The following is a 24,611-nucleotide window of genomic DNA, read 5'->3' as shown; positions in this document are numbered from 1 at the left end:
TTTTTAAAAAACTGGAACGCTATATTCAGCCCTCTCTCAAGGCCTGCATTTATGAAAGGTTTTACAGAGCATTTCAGAAGGGGAGAAGTGAAAGAAGAAAAGTTGATGTCAACCAGATTGAGCCAGGGTATAACATCCAGACACAATCTGATCTGATTGCTTGATGTTGAACAGGAAGTTGAACACTGAGTTGAAGTCACACCTATGTTATATAAAGGACTAGATTTTCCTTTATCAAAGAGTTGAGTATCAACAGTTGGGATATTTTCATCCTAAAATTTCTTTGTATTCAATGGTTGCCATATACTGAAGAGATTTAATAAAAATTTAATAAGTACATACTATGCACCAAGCAGAACTCAAGTCACTGAGACCAAAAATTTACTGAAATAGTATTATCAAACATTAAAATTCATATTACTAGAGACACATAAATGGCGAGTTATAAGCACTTTGATAAATTCTCCCACCGAGAAATGAACAAATTGGTATGAAAGCCCAAAGGAAAGACATGATAAATACACGTGTTTTCCTGTATTTCCTGGGAAAAAAGGCAGGTGTTGAATGCTGGGCACATTGAATTTGAATTCCTGGGACGATGTATTCTAGCAACTCTGTCTTCTTGGCTTCAGCTAACAGCTGCTGCTTATGGTGTCATCCTAATCGGGCAGTAGAGTAGGAGAAATATTCAAGGTCTTCCGAGATAGTTTTTATAAAATACCTAAACAAAATTTGACATTTTCCTCCAAGGAACACAGTTACTTGAAAGAACATAAGAGCCATTATACCCTTTCATTTGTCCAGGCCTGTGGCAATAATCTAAACCTCTCTGATTTACACATCCTTTGTTATTAAGGGAAATTGGTTTGGATTTCAAAACCACGGTTTACACCCATGTCTACCCCCTTTCACTCACACTCCCCCTTCAACCTATTCCCTCCACCCCCACCAAACCAAATAAAACAAAACAATTATTTCCTCTTTGAAAAGATGCTTAGACTTCCGTGCATGCATCAACAACTTAATTTTTGTTGGGCGTTTTTTTGAAAATGGTAGTGAGAAGACAAGACGCAACGCACCTCTTCAAAAGCAGTGTAATGTCTGACTATGTGTTTATCCAGCCACTTGGGAAAACTGTTTCGGATGGCCGGTTGTGGGTAGCTCAGACTTCCTCAGCTCCCTCCCACTCAGGCCAAACATTCCTTTCCTGAGGCAGCAAGAAGCCTGAGGAGAGGGGCACAGTGTAAGATGAGAGACTAGGCCGCCTCTCTGGAGCCCTTCATCACCAGGAAGTCCAGAAACAGGAGCTCAGGGCCACTATTTCCCACAAAGGCAAAGGGTGATTTGAGGCCTTTCAACGTACAAAAAAAGTGTTGTGTGACTTTTTGAAGCTAAGATTTGACATGAAGGGAAGGGAGGAAAGGGAGTCGAAGAAACTTTCCCACTCATGGGGAACTTGGCATGAGACTCCGAAGGCTGTATATTCTTAAACACCGAGAGCTACTTTTTCATAACTTTCCTGTCAGGATGAATTAAGGAAAGAATTAAGTATAAGAAAACCATTGTTTTCAGTCTGTACTGTTATATTATTTGCTTTCCGCGAAGTGAAGTTCACAAACGAGTTAAAGCATACTCTTTCAAACGTGTGAGATTTCTAGTCATCAGAAATACACGCTAGTGCCTGGGGAAGGCCCATTTCCTAGCCGGGGCCAGTTCCAGCTCGTCCATGTCCTGTTATTTTCAGGAAACATCAACCAGACCTTTATCCCCACTGAAGTTGGAATGGTTTTTGGCTGCCATGCAAATATGGAAAGGACACCGAGGCGGGCACAGAAACCAAACTGGAGGAGACACATTTGAATTCCAAAGCAATCTGGCAGGACCGCTGGGGTGGCCCAGTGTGTGGCTGCCACGGTGAATTTTGCAGCTGTCTGCCCTGACTAAAACCAGCCTGCGGTGGCCTCTTAATTGCAGACACGCCCCTCACTGAATCCTCTCTTCCGTGTAATGCTGATCATCGACCAAGAAGCAAAATAACTGTTCGAAAACATTTAACTGGAATCCTGTGGGAATACTACTAATGATAATATCAATATGTCTATTTTCTAGGATTTTCAAACAGGTCAGGCTTGGGGAGGGCCACCTGAAAGACATTTTCTTCAATGATAATTCTGTGGAGTAAGCAGAAGCAGCTCATTCCCTAGACAATCAAATGCAAGGAAGTAAAATGACTGAACTGCGGTCATGTAATTACCAACTTATGAAGGTTGTATTTAAACCTAGTATTTCTGACTCACTCTAAGTCTCTGAGATAATACTCACTAGTACCATGCATTGAGCACTTCCAGTATACCCAGGGTTCCACTACATATATACTACAAAGTACCAGACTGAATCCCCAACAGAATCTTTGATATTCAGTATGCAATTACCATCTTAAAAATCTTTTTTAGCGTCCAAGAGCCCTAGTTCAGTTCTAATACCCTGAGCAACTTGAGCATTGCAGGATGCAGTCCTGAAGGCTCCCGGCTCTGTACAGGGTTGTCCAGGTACCCCAGGTACATCAGGGTCCAAACAGATCACATCTGTGAACCTTGAGCTGACCTGATAGCCTGGTTGGCAGAGAATGGCTGGTGGGACCCCTGGATCTCCTGAGTAGCAGTTCGTAACCCCACTCACACGCCCACTCTCTTTTAAAAAAAATAGCGTTAAAGCACCAGGATTTACAAAGCCATTCCTAGTTTAGTTTTAGACGTACCAATCCCTCCACCAGGATTCCCGGATCTCCTCCCACCCCCAGTCTTTCTTCTTAGAGGTAAAAATTTTAAAGAGGTAAGATTTTGAATGGTTACAATTTTCTGGGCTACAGTAGCCAGGCTCGATCTTTGTTTCCTCATTTTGCTCAGGATTAGAAGATGTTGTCTCCAACTTGACAGTTTTATAAGCCTCTGTAGAAATATTAGCAATCATTGTGCTCTCTGTGCATCTTTTACTTTCCAAGAATAATGACTGCATGAAACTGATGATAGTGATTGAAAGATCAAATTTTGGAAACATCTCACCCTGATTCGGAATCTAGGTTCTGTCACATATGAGCTATATGACTGTAGATACTATTTAATCTTTCTAAGCTTCCATTCTTTCATTTGTAAATTATAGATAATAATACCTAACTCAAACATTCTTATAGTACAAATCAAATCAGACCCTGTCCATAAAACACTTAGTACTGTGCCTGGCATCTATCAAGTACAAAGTAATTTGTGACTGTAGTTATTTTAAAACAATAAGTAATCACATTTTATTGACTACATCTGTTAAGATTCAGTATAACTGCTGTTACAAGAAGGAAAAAGAAACAGACATAAGAAGATAAATACGGACTTCTCTCCCATGTAAAGAAGCACAGATCTGGTCTCTGGCACATGTATGGTGACTGTGTAGTAGTATTAGGGAAACCCAGAATATTGTCTTTATTTTAACATTTAGACAATGGCTTCTACTCCCAGAGAAATACAACGCATGCTTTGAGACTGCTATGGCTTAAATCATATTCGACTCTTGGAATTAAGGGAGAAAGGGAAACCAAGGACTTGATAAGGTAATATAGGGTTTAGGGTATATGCCTTGCATCCCAGACAGGCACCTAAGTTAGGTTTGATACCCAGCATCACAGGACCACCACAAAATATCTGGCTGTCACCATGGAGACCCCAGAGCATCATTGGCTTGAACATTAAGGTCCCTGTTACTGCAGAGCTTGAGAGTCTCTCAGGCCAAAACACTTAATCACTAGCTAGATTGGCCAAACATTCCTTTGGGTGGAGGGGCGGGGAGGTAGCTTAAGTGATACAGCATATGCCTTGTGTGTTCAAGTCCCTCAGTTAGATTCCTGGTACAACATTTGCTTTCCCCACTAAATACTGGTGGCGTAACCCTGAAGACTACAGAACCCCACTAGGTAGAGGCCCCAGAAGCATAGTACAAAACATTATAAAAGAGAACCAGGAGCGTTTTTCTGTGGCAGAGTATTTGCCTTGCATGTGTGAAGTCTTGGGTTCAGTTTTCAGTGCTGCAGAGAATCAAGAAATAAACAGAACTCCTCTGAACAGTTAGCTACCTTTCCAAAGTCTTGTGCAACCCATTTTCTCATCTCATTTCTCAGATCTTCATTATATGACCACATTACATGTCAAGAAAACTTAGATATTTAGGCTCTTATTCAAGGAAAAATTAAGCTGAAAAGTATCAGCTTGTTTCTAAGGAGGACTGATAAGAGGAATATTGGAGAAGGCATTTCACAGTTTGCGTTACATTGAAAAATCAGAACATGTCAGGGATGGATGGAATATAAGCGACACTTAAAGAATCTTAATGAGCCTAATAAATATTAGTAACTCTTGGTTTCATTATTTCATTTTCAAAATGAGTGAACTCTCATCCAGGGAGATGCATAAGAGATTGTGCAGTGAATTAACAGAGGTGCCCAAATAGAATTCAGATCTTCTGACTTGTCTAACACATTTTCCACCAAATTTACTGTCTCTAAATATGACTTTAAAAAATACTATTTTGAGGACATTAAGTATTTTAGACTTTTTGTTTTTGCTTTTTGCGTCACACCTGGCGATGCACAGGGGTTACTCCTGGCTCTGCACTCAGGAACTACCCCTGGCCGTGCTCAGGGGACCATATGGGATGCTGGGATTTGAACCCGGGTCGGCCGCGTGCAAGGCAAATGCCCTACCCGCTGTGCTATCGCTCCAGCCCGAGACTTTTTGTTTTTGACTTCTCCACATTGGTTAATTGCTAGCTGGGAAAGGGGTTGGAGGGATGATTGCACAGTTACTGTGCACTTGTCTTGCATGTGGTTGCCTATCTGGATTCAATCCCTGGCACCCCATATTGTTCCCTGAGCACTGCCAGGAGTGATTCCATGAGCACAGAGCCAGAAGTAAATCCTGAGCACTGCAGGTGGAACCCCCAAACAAACAACAAAAATTGTCACTACTTGATACAGTGTCCTTTTTAAAACACTATTCGTAATCACTAATAGCTCGTTTACCAAAGCCAGTTAATACTATTCTGACACTTAGTTTATCTATAGGTATTATTTGTAAACCATTATTATTTTACTCTCCTTTCAAATTCTTTCATTCCTTTCTTAGTCTAAAAATCTATTCTTTGAAGATGTAGCTTGTCCTTCCTGAGGCAATTCTGTACAGAAATAATGTCGAGTTTGTAACTCACAAGTAAGCTTTTAGTGCTATGTAGGGAAATTAATTCATACCATTCTATCTCATTTAAACTAAAGCCTGTGAGATACTTGATTGTATGCAATCCTCTGTGCCTTTTTAGTATACTGCTAAGAAACCTTTAATGTCTTGAAGTAAGAAGCTGCATATTGCTCTAACACCCCTTCCTAAGAGCACAAGCAGAGAGAGATTAGAATTATAGGTCCAGTTCAGTTTAGGTAGTATCAGTGTATATTAGGTAGAGTGAATTTTCTTGCTCCTAATTAAAGGAGTTTTAATCACAATGAATAAAGAAAGCATAAAAATACATGTGGTGTAAGGAAAGAAATCATAAATATTTAGTTAAAAGGAAGTTGAGTTGGAAAAAAAAATTATGTAGTCACTCTAGGTTGTCATACCTTCCAGGCAGGATTTCAAAGGAAAACATAAGAATTCTCTCGGCACTTGAGAAAGCTGGATTTACCTCAATCACAGATGACATTTTAAATGATTTAGTATGGAATTCCAAATATTAACAGCACATCTTCTTTGGTAAAATGTTGACCCTAAGTTGCTAAGAGGAAAGAAAAAAGACAACTGGATACAAATACAGCCAATAAAAGGTACACTTTTTGAAATAATATACAGTTTTGAATTTTAGAAAACTTATACTAGATAATAATAGTTAAAATCTTGGATGGGAGTATTGTGAGGATTTCCTCTTTTTTAAAATGACTATTTTTAGGGGCTGGAGCAATAGCACAGTGGGTAGGGTGTTTGCCTTGCACGAGGCCAACCCGAGTTCGATTCCCAGCATCCTATATGGTCCCCTGAGCACTGCCAGGGGTAACTCCTGAGTGCAGAGCCAGGAGTTACCCCTGTGCATCGCTGGGTGTGACCCAAAAAGCAAATAGAAAAATAAATAAATAAATAAATGACTATTTTTATATACAAAGAGAAAAACTATGTATCTTTATATTTCAATTTTTTTCTTTGTTTCCCAAGCAGTGTTCAGGGGTCCTCGGGTTACTCAGTCAACAAGGCCAGCAGTTCAGTGATGGGACCCAAGGAAAGGGGGCTGATCAAACCAGCAGGGCCATACACAGCAATGTTCGGGGATTTCCAGAGCTATACCTGCAATTCATAGAGGCCACGTTGGTGCTACAGTTTAAACTGTAGCCAGTTGAATGCAAGGAATGCATTTTAACCTTTACCCTATCTCCACAGTCAATATATACCTACATTTCATTAAGTTAATTGAAAGGAGGGGTTTGGGAGCACACGCAGTGCCTCTGGGGGCTACTTCTTGCTCGGTGCTTGGGGATCATTCCCAGCTATTTTCTGAGGACCCTGCAATGCTAGAGATTGAGCCAAGGTCGGCCAGGTAGATTGTAATTTTAAAAGATACACCTGATGATGAACAACTTTCTTGGGATAGAATAAAATAAACTAATTCCCAAATGCACATGTTTATGAATGAACAAAAGCTATCCTTTGACAGATTTATGTTGTGTGGACAGAATGTGTGTTGTGTTGGGGAAAGTTATAACTCCATTTACTCAGTACATTTAGACTTTCTAAAGGGGCTACATAGCTAATTATTCACTTACTCTTATTTTTCTACCTCTGCTTTTATAAAATTTGAGGAAAAGGAGTTCTTTAGTTTTTCAAATGCCCAGGTACTATTATTTTTATTTGGAGTAATGCCAAACAAATGAAAAATAGAAAACACTAAATTAGTGTAAATTCATTACTATTAAATTTCTATTTTGTATTCTGAAAAGGAATGCCACAAGTAGATGACATATATATGTATTTACTCTAATAACACTGACAATGATTTTAATGCACTTTAATTGATAATCACAAGAAATTATTTTATTTTATTTTATTTTCATTCAAACATTGATTTTATTTTTTAAATTTTTTTATTTTTTTATTTATTCTTTTATTGAATCACCATGTGGAAAGTTACAAAGCTTTCAGGTTTAAGTCTGAATTATACAATGCTCAAACACCCATCCCTTCGCCAGTGCACATATCCCACCACCAAGAATCACAGTATACTTCTCCCTCACCTCCCCACCTTCCCAGCCCCCCACCCCGCCTCTGTAACTGATAAATTTCACTTTACTTTCACTTTACTTTGATTACATTCAATACAAAAAATAATTTTAAACACCAGAAACATCATAGCACAGTGTTAGGGCATTCTCCTTTCATGCGGCCGACCCGTGTTCAATTCCTCTGCCCCTCTCAGAGAGCCCAACAAGCTACCAAAGTATCTCGCCTGCATGGCAGTGCCTGGAAAGTTACCTATGGTGTATTGAGTATGCCAAAAACAGTAACAATAAGTCTCACAATGAGAGACGTTACTGGTGCCCACTTGAACAAATCAATGAGCAACGGGATGACAGTGACAGTGACAGTGACCAGAAACATCATAATTACAGAAAAGAACTGTTTAGTTTATCCATCAGGGTTCTTGCCCTGTCCATGGTGTTTTTAAGCTGTTACCTGCACGTACTTAATAAAAGAACGTTCTCCCTGAGGTCAGAAACAGCCTTGCACCTTCATTCCTCTTCAGCCCATATTTTCTAATCTGCTTCTCTGCCTGCCCTCCATGCCAAGGAGCAAGAGATGGAGATAGGTGGAGATACAGATAGACCCCATATCAGGAGAGTGAGTGACCAACCAGAAAGCTTTAGGTAGTATCTCACATGGTACAGCTGGAATTATAGATGCTGACTTCATGCTTCTAAAACTTTCTCCAAAGTAATTAATCGTATCTCAGGCCATTAAACTCCCTCAATCATAGACATACATGAATGCTCATTGTAGTGTTTGCTACTTCAAATCCTGGTTGTATTTTATCCTCATCCACATGTAAAAGGGATCTAATGAGCATAGAATATGTTGCCTCTGTGCCCATTTCTGGTTGAACCTGGCAGTAGAATCCACAGAATTCTGAATCCTCTTGGCTGAGAATCTTAGAAATAACTAAACCGTTTAGGAATAAAACAGTTTTTCTCCTCTATGAAGGACTGCCACTCTGGGATTTATTTGAATGAAGGATAAAGAAGCCTTCCAAGAAAGAGCTCATTCTAAATCTTGACCACATGACTGGCCACAATCCTTAAGAGATTTAGAAATGAAGAATGATAGAGTATAATGTCTGTTAAATTTGTTTCCAGCTCACTTTCAAAGGACAAAGAGAACTGTACATTAAAAAGTGAAAATATTGCATGAAAATCTCTGTAAATCAGTGGGGCATGGTAGAGTCATCTCAAGGTCCATCAAACAAACTAGGATCCAAAGGGAAGCAGCAGGTGAGGCAGGCACAGAGCAGAGCCCTGGGGGCAAACGAATTATGATTCAGAAATGTAGACTTAGTGCTTCCATTGAGATTTATTGATGAGTGAAATAATAGTTCTAACCTTAAGTCACCAAAAGAAGTGTGAATTCGTATTTTCGCAGATATACTTGATTCTCTTTGTGGTCAGCTGCTTATCAAGAGAACAGCTGGCATATGGTTGGCACTCTCTGATCAGTCTGAAATAAAACATTAATGCCTAAATTGTATATGTTATAATAACTTTTTTAAAAACCTTGTGTCTGTTAAAACTGTACCAGAGATCTTACTCATAAATTCTTTCCCTAGACAATTTCTGTGCTTCATCATTCCTATTGTCAATCTCCTTTGATGAAATGATTCCAGGAATTTATTTTACTTATAGGACTATTTCACCAGAAAACAAGGCTTCTCTTGGCTTATCTATTATTTCTTTTTGTAATTGGAGACCAGGTGCCCTGTTAGAGGCTAGATCATTCCTCCTGGAGACTAATTGCTAAATATTTGGTTCCTCAGAGGATTATTGTATCCAGCTCACACAAGCTCACTGACAGAATTCTAGATCAGGTTTGTGGTTACTGTTCTCTGTAATTTTCCACTTTCAAGTGAAATTACACCAGTTGTCAGGGACCTATACTTGACCCCATCCTCATTGTGTCTTTCATGGCATTATGTGATTGGATATGGAGAAAAAAAACCATATATGTGTAATGTTTAAGGCGCAGAGCTACAGGAATTTTATCAGGAGAGAAAATTAATCCATCATTTATTCTTTTCTTGTTGCCACCTAAAGAAAGGGCCACAAATTTAGTAGCTTAGGATAATGCTCTTTTGTAGTCAGAAGTTTAAGTTAGTCTCACTTAACTGAAGACACAATGTCAGCAAGATTGACTATTAATTTCTTCTTGGGTGAAATCCATTCCTTTTCCTATCACCACTTCTACATGCCACCTATGTTCTTTGACAAGCAGCCAATCCTCCGTCCTCAAAGACAGAAGTATAGTGTATTATTTCTATCATAATCACATCTCATTACCCCTCTGACTAGGGTATTTTTATATGGGCCCATAAGAACAATGTAGGGCAATCTCTCCATATAGAGAGCTTTACTTCTATCATATCTGCAGAGCTCTTTTGGATACATAAATTATTCACAGATTTATGAGATTGAAATGTGAAAAAAATTGGAGGGATTATTAGTCAGTTGAATACAACCAGCCAAAAAGTTGTTAGTGACCATTTTAAACAAGATTGCCAAAGAAATATAATCATTGACTATTTCATATATAATCTATTGATCCTATATCACATATATTTATATCTTATATTAAATACTTTTCTAAACATATAATAAATATATATAGTTATCATATATAACAAATATAAAACTTTAAAAAAAAATTTTAATTTTATTGAATCACTGTGAGATAATTACAAGCTTTCATGTTTGGGTTATAGTCTCACAATGACCAAACACCCATCCCTCCACCAGTGCACATTCCCCACCACCAAGGGGGTTATATCCCAGGTATACCCCCCCTTTCCCACCCTTCCCCTGCCTCTATGGCAGACAATATTCCCCATACACTCTCTCTACTTTTGGGCATTATAGCTTGAAACACAGACACTGAGAGGTCATCATATTTGGTCTATTATCTACTTCCGTCATGCATCTCCCATCCCAGCATCTCCCATCCCATGCATCTAGCCATCATTTTCTTAGTGATCCCTTCTCTATTCCATCTGCCTTCTCCCCTCCACTCATGAAGCAGTCTTCCAGCTATGGGGCAGTCCCCCTGGCCCTTGTATCTACTGTCCTTGGGTGTCAGCCTCATGTGATGTTATTTTATACTCCACAAATGAGTGCAGTCCCTCTATGTCTGTCCCTCTCTTTCTGACTCATTTCACTTAGCATGATACTCTCCATGTTTATCCATTTATAAGCAAATTTCATGACTTCATCTCTCCTAACAGCTGCATAGTATTCCATTGTGTAGATGTACCAAAGTTTCTTTAACCAGTCATCTGTTTCAGGGCACTCAGGTTGTTTCCATATTTTGGCTATTGTGAACAATGTTGCAATGAATATATAGGTACAGATGTCATTTCTACTGTACTTTTTTGCATCCTTGGGATATACTCCCAGAAGTTGTGTTGTGGGGTCAGATGGAAGCTCAATTTCTAGTTTTTGAAGGATTGTCCATATTGTTTTCCAGAAAGGCTGGACCAGTCGGCATTCTCACCCAACAGTGAAAGAGAGTCCCTTTTTCCCCACATCCATGTACACCAACATTGGGGAGAGTCATAAGCATTACTCAATGTATAAACCCAAATGTTATTTGGTTCTGGAAATACTCTTACAGATATACCCCTTAACAATGTTTAATCAGTTCTCTGGTCCAATCAGGTTATCATTATCATGTAAAATTAACCACTGCGATAATATTCTTTTATTTCTTTGGCTTTTTGGCCACATGTGGCAAATTCAGGGGTTACTCCTGACTCTGCACACAGAAATTACATGTCACAATCCTCAGTTGACTATATGGATGCCAGGGATCAAACTGAGGTCCGTTGCGTGCATGGCAAAAGCCTTACCTGCTGTACTATTGCTCTGGCCCCACATATTTTATATTCTAATAGGTATTTATATTCTATAGAAAGAAAATTATTCTTAGACTGCAAATGGGTTTATATTGTACAATCAATGAAAGAAAAATAGAAAATTTCTTGTGATTGTTACCTAATTTCTAGCTTTGGAATTATGGTGGTTATATTGATTTACAGTTTCTGGATGTTATCATCCAAGCTCCTGGAAGAGAGAGACACAGTCTCTTGCCCCCGCACCTGGCTGTCTTCAGTGGGGCCCTTTAGAAGGGATGGGTTGCATTTCCCTCCCCCCACCCCCAAGCCCCCAACTCCTGAGCAGAGCCTCAACAGTTGAGGACCTCCAGAACCCAGCCATGACCATGCTCAGGCCGCTCTCCACACATTCGGATGAACTTCATTCATGGGGGAGCCGGCAGAGGAACCCAGGTGTGCGGAACCTGGGCCTGAGATCTCCAAGACTGCTCAGATTGGGACTGGATCTCTTCCACCCAGATCCCCCATTTTCCAGTAGCTAGGCAGTCACACCCGGAGACTGCTCCCGGTGCCGTGTAATCTCATCAATGGCCAATATCCAGAGACTATAAAACCAAGATCCCAGAAGCACATGGGCCGCAGTATGGCCATGCAACATCTAATAGCCTAGTTCTCCCTCTTAGAGAACCTGAAAAGCTACTGAGAGTCTATTGCCCACTTAGGAGAGCCTGGCAAGCTCCCTGTGGCGTATTCATATCCAAAATACAGTAACAGATATATACATACCTCTTGGAGAGCCTGGCAAGCTACCGAGAGTATCCCACCTGCACGGCAGAGCCTGGCAAGCTACCCATGGCGTATTCAATATGCCAAAAACAGTAACAATAGGTCTCATTCCCCTGACTCTGTAAGAGCCTCCAATTGTTAGGAAAGACGAGTAAAGAGAGGCTGCTAAAATCTCAGGGCTGAGTGTAATAGAGACATAACTGGTGCCCACTCGAGTAAATCAACCAACACGATGACAGTGATACAGTGATATATTGATTTATAAAACTAGTAAACTCTAATTTCAACCTTTTCTTGAATAAATCAAGTTAATCCTGTTAACTTCCTTTTTCTTATTTACTTAGGTGGATCTGTCTTCCATTTCTCATTGTAGCAGAATAGTTCTGAATTACTGACATACAAATGGACATGTGGCCACTCATAATTATGATGTGAGAATCTATAATTCATAGGGCATCTGCTTCTGAAAGTTGAAGAGTAGTCTCCATGTTTGAATACAGAGAACAAAACCCAACAGAGTTTCAAATACAGCAAGGAATTTCTATAGTGCCATGTATTTCAGGTTTGTTGATGAAAATGGGATATACAGTAAGAGAATTGGAATGCATAAATACGTTTTGTCAATTGAAACAATGATTTAATATCATAGACCACAACTAATCAACATCTATATAATTGAGGTTTTTTAAAATTACATTATGAAAAACAAGAACTCAGTCTATTAAAAATTGATAATGATCTTTAAGATATCTTTGAAAACTAAATGTAGCAGTTATTTCTAGTCAATACTTTTTTAAAAAGCAAATTAACAAGGTAGTGAAATGAAGTAAAAAGAATATTAGATTTATAGCTAACAACTCCTATGTTTAACACTCTGATACTGATTAAAAGCATTCAGGCTAGAGAGATAGTACAGAGGGTAAGATGCTTGCCTTACATGTGGCTGATCAGGGTTCAATCCCTTGCATCCCATCTAGTCCCCTCAGTGCTATGGGGAGGAGTCATTTCTGAGTGTAGAGTCAGGAGTAACCCCTGAGCATCGCCAGGTGCTGCTTCAAAAAAATAAAAGTTAAGAACATTAAAACGTTTGTTTTCTCTGAGTCTGTTTTCTTATATATTAAGTGAATTATGTGAATTATATTGTCTCCTTCAAAAGATTCCTAGAATAAGTAAATAAAGTAGTACATAGCAAGTGCTTGTAAACGGTCACGTACAAAAGTCAGATATTATTATGAAGGACCCACTGTGGACTACAGCTTATTTAGAAATGTGAAACATTTTGCATTTTTAATTAAAAAATAATTGCGGTTTGTTAATTAAAAAGAAAATGTGGGGACTAGAGAAATAGCACAGCAAGTAAGGTGCTTGCTTTGCATGCAGCTGATCAGGGTTTAATCTGCAGCACTCCAGATGGCTCTGTAGCCCACCAGGAGTGATCCTTAAGTTCAGAGGCAGAAAGAAGCCCTGAACATAGCTAGGTTTTATAGCTGTGTTCAGGGCTTACTTAGTCTTAGAAAGCCAAAGTAATAGAAAAACAATAAAATCTAATTGTGTAATAACATTAAAAGTTGCCATAGTAACATCGCTCATTTCAGTCCCAGAAGACATTTCAAAACTTGCTATGTTGGTAAAGTTACAATTGGTACTTCATCTCAAGAAATACCAACTTCTATAACTGAAAAAATACTTTGATTAAAGTGTCAAAGTGACTATGAATGACAGCTAAGCTAAGTTAGCCAATTTATTTGTTGTAAATACAGACTGAAGAATAATTTTGAAGTAATTGCTAGGTATTAGAATGACAAAGAAAGTTGTGTAGAGGAGTCATTTAAATGACAGAGACCTACAAATGTTTTTATTTGGTATAAGTATATTAATTTAATAAAAATTTTCATGAGCAGACTCTCAAGTGAAATTTTCTAGAAAATCAAACCCAGGGACGCCAGTTGTGTAAAAACACAAAAAAGAAAGGGAAGGAGGGGGCACCTCACCAGGCACAAGGCACACGGCAGCAGCGCTCTGTCTCTCCCGCCGCCCACGCTCCGTAGTCTCCAGCCGCTTCCCCCACCCCAGGGAGATTGATGTTGATGATAAGGCAAGTGAAGGAAGGAACAGAGTCAGGCTGGTTGGTCTCAGTTACAGTTTATTTCATTCCCATCTCCATTCTCCTCCTGCTTCTTCCTCTCCCATCCTACTTCATTCTCTTTCTCCTCTGGATTTGGATCTCGATCTAGCTTCTCCAGATCTGGCCCTGGAACAGGCCGGGGACTGGCCCTGGGACTGACCCCCCAGCCCACTCTCACAGCCTAGTTAAATCCCCCAGTGTGAGGGGTTGGGGCTTACACATAGGTGTGGTTACAATCAATGGGGTAAAGTTCTTTCCCTCGGGGGATGCTTCTTCTAGGACAGATACTCTTTCAGCAGGACACCCACCCAAGAGTGGAATCCCATGGGTGTGTTTCTCCTCTCCTTGTCCAACTAACATACAAGCATTTATAATATTAATCATTTTGTATGGACATAGCAAGAGATGCATTAAGCTTATAGAATTGCTCTCCTGGGGTCATCTCAATCTCAGTCTACAGTGCTCAGGCCAGATTAGTCTTTCCTATCCCTAGCAGGGTCCTAGTCTCGTCGTTGTTTTTGGATCATGACATGACATGTCCATAACCAAGCTCTTAACATATAGTTAATCATTAGGCGCTTTGGCCAGGCCCATCTCCATGCCAGGGTAGCACACAACTCACTGCTTGCCCTGGGTCCATCCCGTCCCTCGTTGGGACCCTGCTATTGGGGGTGCTAGGAAGTAAGGACAGCTGAGGCTTACGTCAAGAAAGCAGATGCCCGGGAGTGAATAATATATGAAGCCAATTAAATCCTATGTTACCAAAGCATATTAACAACTGTCTTTCTTTGTCCATACAAAAAGGATACTGTTTTAAATTAAACTATTCAAAAAACATAAGAGAGGAGAAAGACAATATTAACTTACAATATAAGTTCACTGTCCTAGCAAGGTCTGACCTTACAAACTAACAGAGTTTGATTAGGGGAAGAGGATTCTATCCCAATACTATAGTTATTGTCCCTTCTAATGGGGGTCACACCTGTGCTAGTACAGGTGTCCCATATTATAAAAATCATGTCTGCTCATGGATAGAATAGTTACTTTCTCTGGTTTGTGTCCAGAGGTCAGTCTTTCAGATCATGGACCAATTCTCACACCTAATCACAAATACCTTGACCATTATCTGAGTTGGGAATTTTTCCTACACCACTCTTGTGCTGTATGTATAAAAGAACTCAATATTTGTTGAGAAATCATTCTCATCCTCTTTTCAATAGATTATTAAAGTTCATTACCTTTTTCAGGTATTATGTTTTACATGTTGCTAATTTAGCTATACTGTTTTCCCTTGAAAACTTTATATTTACCCACACATATCTTTAGATGAACAAATATAATTTGTAAATAATTATTAATAACAACAGGACCCAATCTGAATAAATCAGGGTTTGTTAAGTTCTAACAAAGTAAGTAAATAACAGAATTGTTGACTTTGTCAAAAGTAATATTGGTTATAAAAAAAAAACTTGTTTCTTTAATCAATTTACTCAGAGATAAACCTCCATTAATCATATGCTTCTTAAAATTTTTCAACATGGAAAACTGAAAATGAAGATCTAACAATATTATTTTATAATATAAATAACATATTAAAATATATAAAATTATGTGTCATTTTATGCCTCACTTTTTTGTTTTTTATTTCTTATTGGGGTCACACCTGATGGTACTCAAGGGTTACTCTTGGCTCAGTGCTCTTTTCTATTGATGCTTGAAGCACTAGAGTATCAAACCCAGGTCAGTCACATGCAAGCAAGCACCGCTCTCCCCACTGTGATATCTCTCTGCCCCATACATCTTTCTTTTTGTGTGCGTAACTCTCTTGTATCAGATCAAAGGGCTTTTAATAATCCTGTGATCTGTTTTATAATTACAAATTAAGTTTAGAAAATTCTTCAATAATGAACTTCAACATTTTGAGAATAAAAATATTATTATTATGTATTTTTAATTTTTCTCCAATCCTGTAGTTGTGCTCTATTTTATGTGTAAGCTACGTACTGTCCTGATAAAGGCCCTAACTTTAAAACCAAGATCATGCAAAGCAAACCATAATTTACTTGAACTTGTTGAAAATCTGTGATAAGTTGCATAAATTTCAAGAAATATTTACGGAAATTTCAAATGTTTTTGTGGGATAGACAGGAAATTTTAGCCTACAGAGTGACTTGGAATAATCACATATTTCACAAATGACAGCAAACTATCATCAAGAACCTCATTTGGGCTGGGCATATTTCTGTGATTTATTTTTAGATGTTTACCAGGTATTTAACTTGTGGTAAGTAGATAGGGGACATTTTTAAATAATTTCACAGCATCTAAGAACCAGAAAATTACCAAGCCCAGTCCAGGGAGAACCCAGAATGTGCCTTAGATATTAACCACGATAAAGAGTCACCAAGGAGAAAGTGAACCCAAAATACAGCAAAGTACTCAAAGACCCAGAGATAACAGAAATCATGGCATACTTAAGACTCAAAAATCAATCAGTGTAAGAATATATTATATTTAAGAAAAAACAAATGGGGAGACTAGCAGGAGAAGTAAGAAATATTACATTCTTTAAAAATTATACATAAAATTCTACTTTGGAAAAATAAAGAACTTATTAAAACAAGATTTAACATTGTAGTACCACTAGAAAATAATTTTTCTTATATAAATACATGTGTTATAAAATGATAATTGTATATTCATAAATAGGTGAAAGAGCAAGATAAAAACTCTCCTAAGCTGATATAATTAAAAACTACAACAAACTGTTGCTGGAGCAATAGTACAGTGGATAGGGCGTTTGACTTGCATGTTGTCAAACCAGGTTCAATCTCCGGCATCCTATATGGTCCCCCAAGCAACATTGGCCAGAAGTAATTCCTGAGTGCAGAGCCAGGAGTGTCCGTTGAGCATTGCCAGGTGTGACCCACAAAAAAAAAAAAAAAAAGAAAACTAGAACAAACTATATGGAGAACAATTCATTGCCATATAGTAAGAGTATTTTAAAACTTTTTTAACTTTTTATCCAAATTTCTCTTTCTAGGAATTTGACATATGTAATAATCTTTAGATTGAATTAAATTTTATGTGATTAAAAAGAACTAATTAGGGGGCTGGAGCGATAGCACAGCAGGTAGGGAGTTTGCCTTGCATGTGGCCAAACCAGGTTTGATTCCCAGCATCCCATATGGTCCCCTGAGCACCGCCAAGGTTAATTCCTGAGTGTAGAGCCAGGAGTGACCCCTGTGCATCACCAAGTGTGACCCCAAAAGAAGAAAAAAAGAACTAATTACATATAAATGTACAAATGTGTATTAGAAATCTCTCATAAAAATAACAAATATGGACGTGAAACATTGTCAATATACAGAAGTAATTTGTGTTATCTACAAATAATACTTCTATGAAATGTATTTGATAAAAAGCTAGACTAGACGTGTAATAACATGTATTGCTTATTTTTAATTTAATAGAAATAAATAGGAGCTTAAAAGTTCTAAATTTAAATTATTTAATTAAATTAAATTAATACAAAAATAAAGCTTAAAAAAAAAAGAAAATGTATACATCTACTCTAGAAGTATTTAGACCAAACCAGAAGTACTGGTTAGGTTTTCTTTTTTTAAGCCGAGTTCTTTAAAAATTTGCTTTCTTTTTATCTTTTCTTTGGTGTCTTCCTAATTCCCTACAATGAACATGAATCAATTATTTCACAATCATAAAAATAAACTTCTCTAAAATTGAAATAAAGTACATATTGAGGCAAATAAATATCCATTGTAGCAAAAATGAATTTCATCTTGCTATAATAAATTCTCTGTTAGTGCTTTTATTGTGTAGTAGGCTCTGTGGATTGAACAAGGTCATTACCTACATGCTATTCATCAAAATGAGTGTTTAAAGTATCTTTCTATTTAAATTGTCTCAAAGGGATTTGGAAAAATGCCTGCTTGAATGCATTATTAAATATATCCAGAAAGATGCTGGTTTGATTTTATAAGTCAACTTCAGAAGACAACGAATGCAGGCACCACAACACTCTCAAGTGAATTATAACCAATTTGCTTCTAGTCAATGATACCTGATGGCCCTTATATAAACTATGTCTCTACAGCCGCTCTGGTAGATCTCCATCATCAGAATTTGACTCGTGGGAGAAATATTGTATAAATATTTTCAATATGACCGTTTTGTTTGTTTGGGTAGAAATTTTTTTAACCCTCGAGAACTGAACCCTTATTCTGTAGGGCTTTCAAATGACTACTGATGCTTTTATCACCGCTTTACAGGTTTTAAATACTTAGGAAAATATTAGTGGGTTAGCATGAGCTAAATCAGTTCTATAATCTTCCCTTTGTCCCAGAATAAACATTGTGAATATTAAACTTAGTGACCATGTTTTGGGTAGCACAGAGTTCCACGGATTTATTAGGCACAGTCCCTCTTCAAAATGAACTCACCATAAATGTTTATGTCAGATCCAGTGGGAACTTAAATACAACAGATGGCTCTTAGGAAGGGCAAGGAGTTGAAAATTCATTGGGGAGTCATGAAGATCTAAGGCTGATTTAACATGATACAAGAGAAATAAAGCAATCAGTTGAGTTGGAAATGAATTTTAACATACTAATAGAATGTTCAGAAACTTAAATGTTATTGCATTTATCCATGAAAACATAAAGCAAATTTTTTGACGTCCTTCTCTTCCATTCAAAATATTCACTCAGGCTTCAGTTAATTATATCAGTTTATATTTGTATTTTAAGAACTCCACTGCTTGGGACACTACTTTATCTATGTAATTTTATTTTAATGCAAAACACAACTTTACTATGAAAGTGTTTCATGGAATTCTTTACTAAATTGTGAATTATTTTTGAGGCATTTCAATAATGTTATGGCTAGAGTCTATAATGCAACTGGGATTGGTATAAATCAAGGATAGGAATTATTAGTGTATACACCAGTGAAATATTTAAATGAAATAGAAATATAATGCTCAAATAAAGTGTCTCTTCAAGGAATTGTGTCTTATTGGATTGTGTGTTTTCATTTTATAGAAGAATATTGCAAGTTTCTAAATTGGGTATAAAATGACAACTCGTTACATGACAACTTTTATCTGTAAGACAGGGGAGTTGAACAAAATTATTTCTAAGTTCTCTTCCTCTTTTAAAACACTAGGATTCTACCTTGTTCCTTTTCAGCATGGCAATAATAGTTTCTCTAATATTTTAATAACCATTGACTTAATTGGCATTCCCTATGTCAGGGGCCCAGAAAAAGGATTAAGGTCCATTTGCAATGCATAGAAAGTGGGGAGTCAGAGCACATACTAAGATAAAATTATTCTCTTCAAGGTGTTTTCAGCATCATTTTTATTAGAATAGCTAGACAAAACATTCTCTAACAAAATCTCAGTGTAGACATTTGAATCATACAAACGATCATCCTTACAAATACTGTAATTGGAGTAATGGCAACAGTTTTTCTGCTTGTTCTCAAAAAGTAAAATGTATCTCAAGATATTCTGAAATTAGTTTGACTAAGGAAAGAACAAAAACATATGCTTTTTCAACAAAGGCAAGTGAACTGCACAATCCTGCTTTACAGATATCTTTTATATTATTTATTATTAGTTTATTATTTATTATTATTAGTTTATTATAAGTTTACTTTTAATTTATTTTAATCTCTTTTATGTAAAACAATGACAGAGACCTTGAGAGGGATGAGAGAATATGTTGAAATGGAAAGTTTAGGATGGCACTGAGGAATGAGACTTAGGAATCACTAAAAAGTGTATGAGAATCAATGAGGCACCGAACACAAGAAGTAGTACACTGGGAATATCCACAGTCAGTCTCTCTACCTCTTCACCAAACACAATGGCATTTTAAAGCAACAGTTCATATCCGATACCAACAACCTCCAAAAACAACCTATAAGAAAAGAATACTATGAGCTATGTTCATTTTCCTTAGTAAATCATCCTCATTTAGAGAATGCCTGAGATTACTTAGGAAAGGCTTGGGTTTGGGGATTTGAATTGGTAAGTGAGCATTTGGAACTAACAAGATTAGCTGTCAGTGTTGTTAGGATCCAGTATGTCCTTACAAGTGATGAGGGTCAGAATATTTCTAACTAGTAACTAGATTTTAAAAACACTTTCAATGAACTTTTGTTGCTTTGTGATAATGCAGATACTCTGCATTGATTAAGCACAAATTTGAGGTCACACTATAATTTTTTGGTCAGAACGAATTAAGTTAAAACTTGGAAGTAGCATCCCAACCATTGGTGTGACCACATGTATGAGCATCACAATGACTCACATGACCCACCCAAGTACTGCTACAAGAATGTACTCAGGCACCACAACTAAAGAGATATGTCTAACAGCAAGTACCGCAACTGCAAACAGTGCACAAGCACACTCATCACCATACCAAGAAGAAGGGAAGAGAAAAGTTAAAGAAAGTGTGATCTCTGGCCATTGGCTATGAAAAGTGGGCAGTTCAGTTCAACACTCTAACTTCATTTGTTTCCTCAGAAAAATAAGATAAATAATGTTTTAATGTGATCTTTAGGATGACCTTTGACTTGTAATATTTCACTTACTCCATGATCATTTAACTGATTCAAAGAACACAGATACATATAGACCAAACTATGTATGGTATAATATATGTGTAAAATAAAACTTAAAATGAAGGTTGGGAATAATTTGAGAGAAAAACTCTTTGTTGATAACATTTACTTTTAAAGTTTTCTATCAACAATTATAGCTACCAATGTCCCAGAAAATCCAGAAAATTCTTAGTATCAGATTCCCTGATTTAAAAAGGATACGGTTCAATACCCCCAGAAACAGACATCTGCTGTTAACATGTTGATTTTAAAGGCTGGAAAGATAGGAGAGCAGGTAGGGTGCTTGCCTTGCTCATGGCCAACTTGGGTTCCATCCCTGACATACCATATGTTCTCCTGAACCTTACCAGGAGAAAGCCCTGAGCACTGTCTGGTGTGATAAAAAAAAAAAAATGTTAGTTTTAGTTTTCAATGTGAAACATCATCTCCTTATTGACTCTTAAAAGCAGAATTTTCTTTTTGTGGGGATCTTTCATCAATGTTTAGGAGACCCAGGGGCCCCTTCTAGAATTTCTTGACCAATCAGTGCTGGAGTCCAAGGATACGGTGCTGTTGGGCCCTGCAGTGCTCAGGATTACATAGACCACCTGCTGTGGTGCTTGGGGACCTTCAGGACTGCACCTGGTGATGCTAAGGGAACATTGTAGTGCTGGGGGTGAAACCGGGGTCAGCTACATGTGCTACAGCCAGACCCCTATACTAGCTGGTCCTGGAAGGTTCTTATTTTCAAGCAAACTCATTTACTCAGTCACGACTTCTGTACCATAATCACAAGAAAGCCTTTGTGATTCCTAGTCAGTCTGTTATCCAGCTAAAAGAGAATAGGAGTCCAAATACTGTGCTTGTCTGGGAGAAACGGCCCAAGTGGACTCAGATGATCTTTTTCTGCTCAGTCAACACAAATTACTTCAGGGGAGTTATTGTTTCTAGTCTCCGTTAGTGAGTTCATGCAGCATTCAAGCATACTGAGTCTTATTGAAAATGAAATCTTAATTTGCTCCGCTAATGGAACTCTCTTTATTTTTTTAAGCTTTGACTTTGATTATTACCTTGTGACAGAGATAAAGGGTGATAAAACACTTCAATTGATGATATCCCCCCATGGCATTTATTACATCTGCCATAGAGCAATTAGTTATTCAACTATAATAATTGCTTATTAAAAAGAAATGCAATAAATACTAGAAAATCTGTAAGTCAGATTATCAATTTAGAAAAGCTATGGTCTGTTAAGCTACCAAGAGTAAAGATCTATCTGGGTATAAATATGATCTGCAGTGTATTCCCATGTTATTTTTTAATACCCTATGTTGTGATACCATTGGTTTGGTTATTAACAAACAGGTGTTCTCATTATATGAGAAATATAAACAGCCATAAACAACTCCCCTGATAGCAGAGAAACCAAAGACTGAATTCTCCTGGAGAATCACTCTGTCACAGAGATGATTGCTCAGCTCCTGCCTGAGTAAAAAGGCTTGTTTCTCTGTACACAATGCTCACCTGGGGAATAGATTCTACTTGGGAGACTTTCATGAGCATTAAGACAAATTCTGTCTGGAATGACTGATTCTTGAGCTCACAAAAAAATCCTTCTCTGGCTGGCTCTGCTGATGTTTTCTTTCTTTTTTTTTTTTTTTTTACTGGTGGCAGGCAAGGTGTACAGAGAAGGTGGTGTATGGCTTGGCTATAAGACAAGTGGAGGCTAAACAATGAATCTTAATAAAGAGCATAGCAGACACATACATTTTGTTTAAAGAAACCTGGTCTCCTGATGGGCATATGGAAAACTTGCTTTTATGAACCATCTTCAAGAGATTACACATTCTGATCAAGAGGAAGTACAAAAGATATCTGAGATTGTTTTCTTTTAATCTGTTTTCTGAAATCACTCCACCTACCTAGTTCTTTGCTCTTTTGAGTTTGTACTTTCTAGTCTCCTTATACTCAAAATTTTAATAATCATGATTGTCTTGCAAGTGATGCTATAAAATCCACCACAACAAGTTGACACAAAAAAAGAACTTTTACACACATACTTTATTAATTATTCATCTTCTTAGTATAAAGGTCATTTATATTTTCACCAAACCTGTACCATGTGCATAACTGGACCTTAAATATGTAGGAAGCTTATTACATATTAACAGATATTTAACTGAAGGCCATCTGTTCTACAAATATTTGAGAGTTAATCTTTATAACTTGCCTTTGTGGAATATACTAAGTAGCTTAACTGAGAGACCCTTCCTGTCTTTCTGCTCTGAAGTTCTTTATGAAAAGACTCTGTGTGGGAGAATTGCTGGGTCAGATGAACGTGAGCCCACTGATAACCCATTTGTAAGACCTTTTGTTTCATTTCCTTCACTAATAAAACCTCTTCAGAACACATTACAGAAGATGAATATATGAAAGGCTCTGTCTGATTTAGTTTAGTGCATAAAAATGTATCCTTTTTGTCAGTTCAAAACTAAAAGAAACCAAGGTTTAAAGTAAACAGTTGGGATTTAAAATGTGCACTTTAAAACTTGTCCTTAAAAATAAACTCAACTTACACATATTTCTCAATATGTCTAAGTTCCATAGAATGACTGCACTCATTTGTGGAATACAAAGTAACATATTGGGAGACTAACACCCAAGGATAATAGAGGTAAGGGCCAGGATTGCTGCACGGTTTGGAAGCCGGCCTCACATGTTGTGGGGAAAAGGCAACTGGAATAGAGAAGGGACCACTAAGTAAATGATGCTTGGAGGGCTCGCTCAAGATGAGAGATGCATGCTGAAAGTAGACTATGGACCAAATATGATTGCCACTTAGTATCTGATTTGCAAATCATAACACCCAAAAGGAGAGAGAGAGAGTAAAAGGAAATGTGCCCACCACAGAGGCGGAAGGGGGGTGGTAAGAGGAGGGATACTGAGAACATTGGTGGTGAAGAAAGGGTACTAGATCATTGTATGACTGAAACATAATCATGAAAATTTGTAAGTCTGTAAATGTATCCTATGGTGATTCATTCAAAATAAATATGTCTAAGTTTGTTTTCACTTTATGAGTATAAAAATTGATAATTTTAATCTCAATTTTTTTTGTTTTGTTTTAGAGTTAGACTCTTAAACCTCCCCTCTTGCTACTCTTCTTGACCCACTCACTACAAACCACCAGTCCCAATGGATGAAGGAAAGAAGCAAAATCCACAGGAGGGTTGTTAGGAATTAACACTAAAATTGCGAGCTATTTTTTTCCTTTATAGGTGCTAAGACATTTATGTGCAAATAAAAGAAAACAGAACTGAGGAAATTTAAGTTAATTTAAGATATTTAGGAATTTTCTTGAATTTCAGAAATTTACTAAAAGTACCTTGGATAGATGATTAAATTTTCTGGAAAGAGATTTTAGTCTACAAATTGGTGATATAAGGAAGAATGGATAAGCCCCTGCACCAATAGGCACAGTCACATTATAGAAATAGATTGGTGAGGACCCACTGTGAGCGTTTCACCCCTGGAAACAGCACTTATTGGCCTGAGACATTGAATGCTGTCAGATTTGTGTCTACAGATTCTATGCAAACCTTCCTATGTGGCTTTACAAGGTCCCAAATCTAGGCAAGATGACTGACTGGATGAGTTTTGGCCTTGTGCCTGCACTCCCTATCTGGGGCCCTTTGAACACGATGGCTTTCATGCTGGTTAAGGGCTTGGGCATCATGTGAATTTGAACAATGGCTGCTAACCCAGCAGGTTGTACAGGGAAGCTTTAAATAAGAAAAGTGAACATGTGTATAATAATACTATTTCAGGGCTAGGCAAGTAACTCACTGTAGACCATTTGCTTTGCATGTGTGAGGCTCTGAGTTCAATCCCTGACACCAAA

The sequence above is a fragment of the Sorex araneus genome, chromosome 1 (assembly GCF_027595985.1).
Source record: "Sorex araneus isolate mSorAra2 chromosome 1, mSorAra2.pri, whole genome shotgun sequence".
Lineage (NCBI taxonomy): Eukaryota > Metazoa > Chordata > Mammalia > Eulipotyphla > Soricidae > Sorex > Sorex araneus.
The sequence above is the reverse complement of the archived record's forward strand: the minus strand, read 5'-3'. Positions refer to the sequence as shown.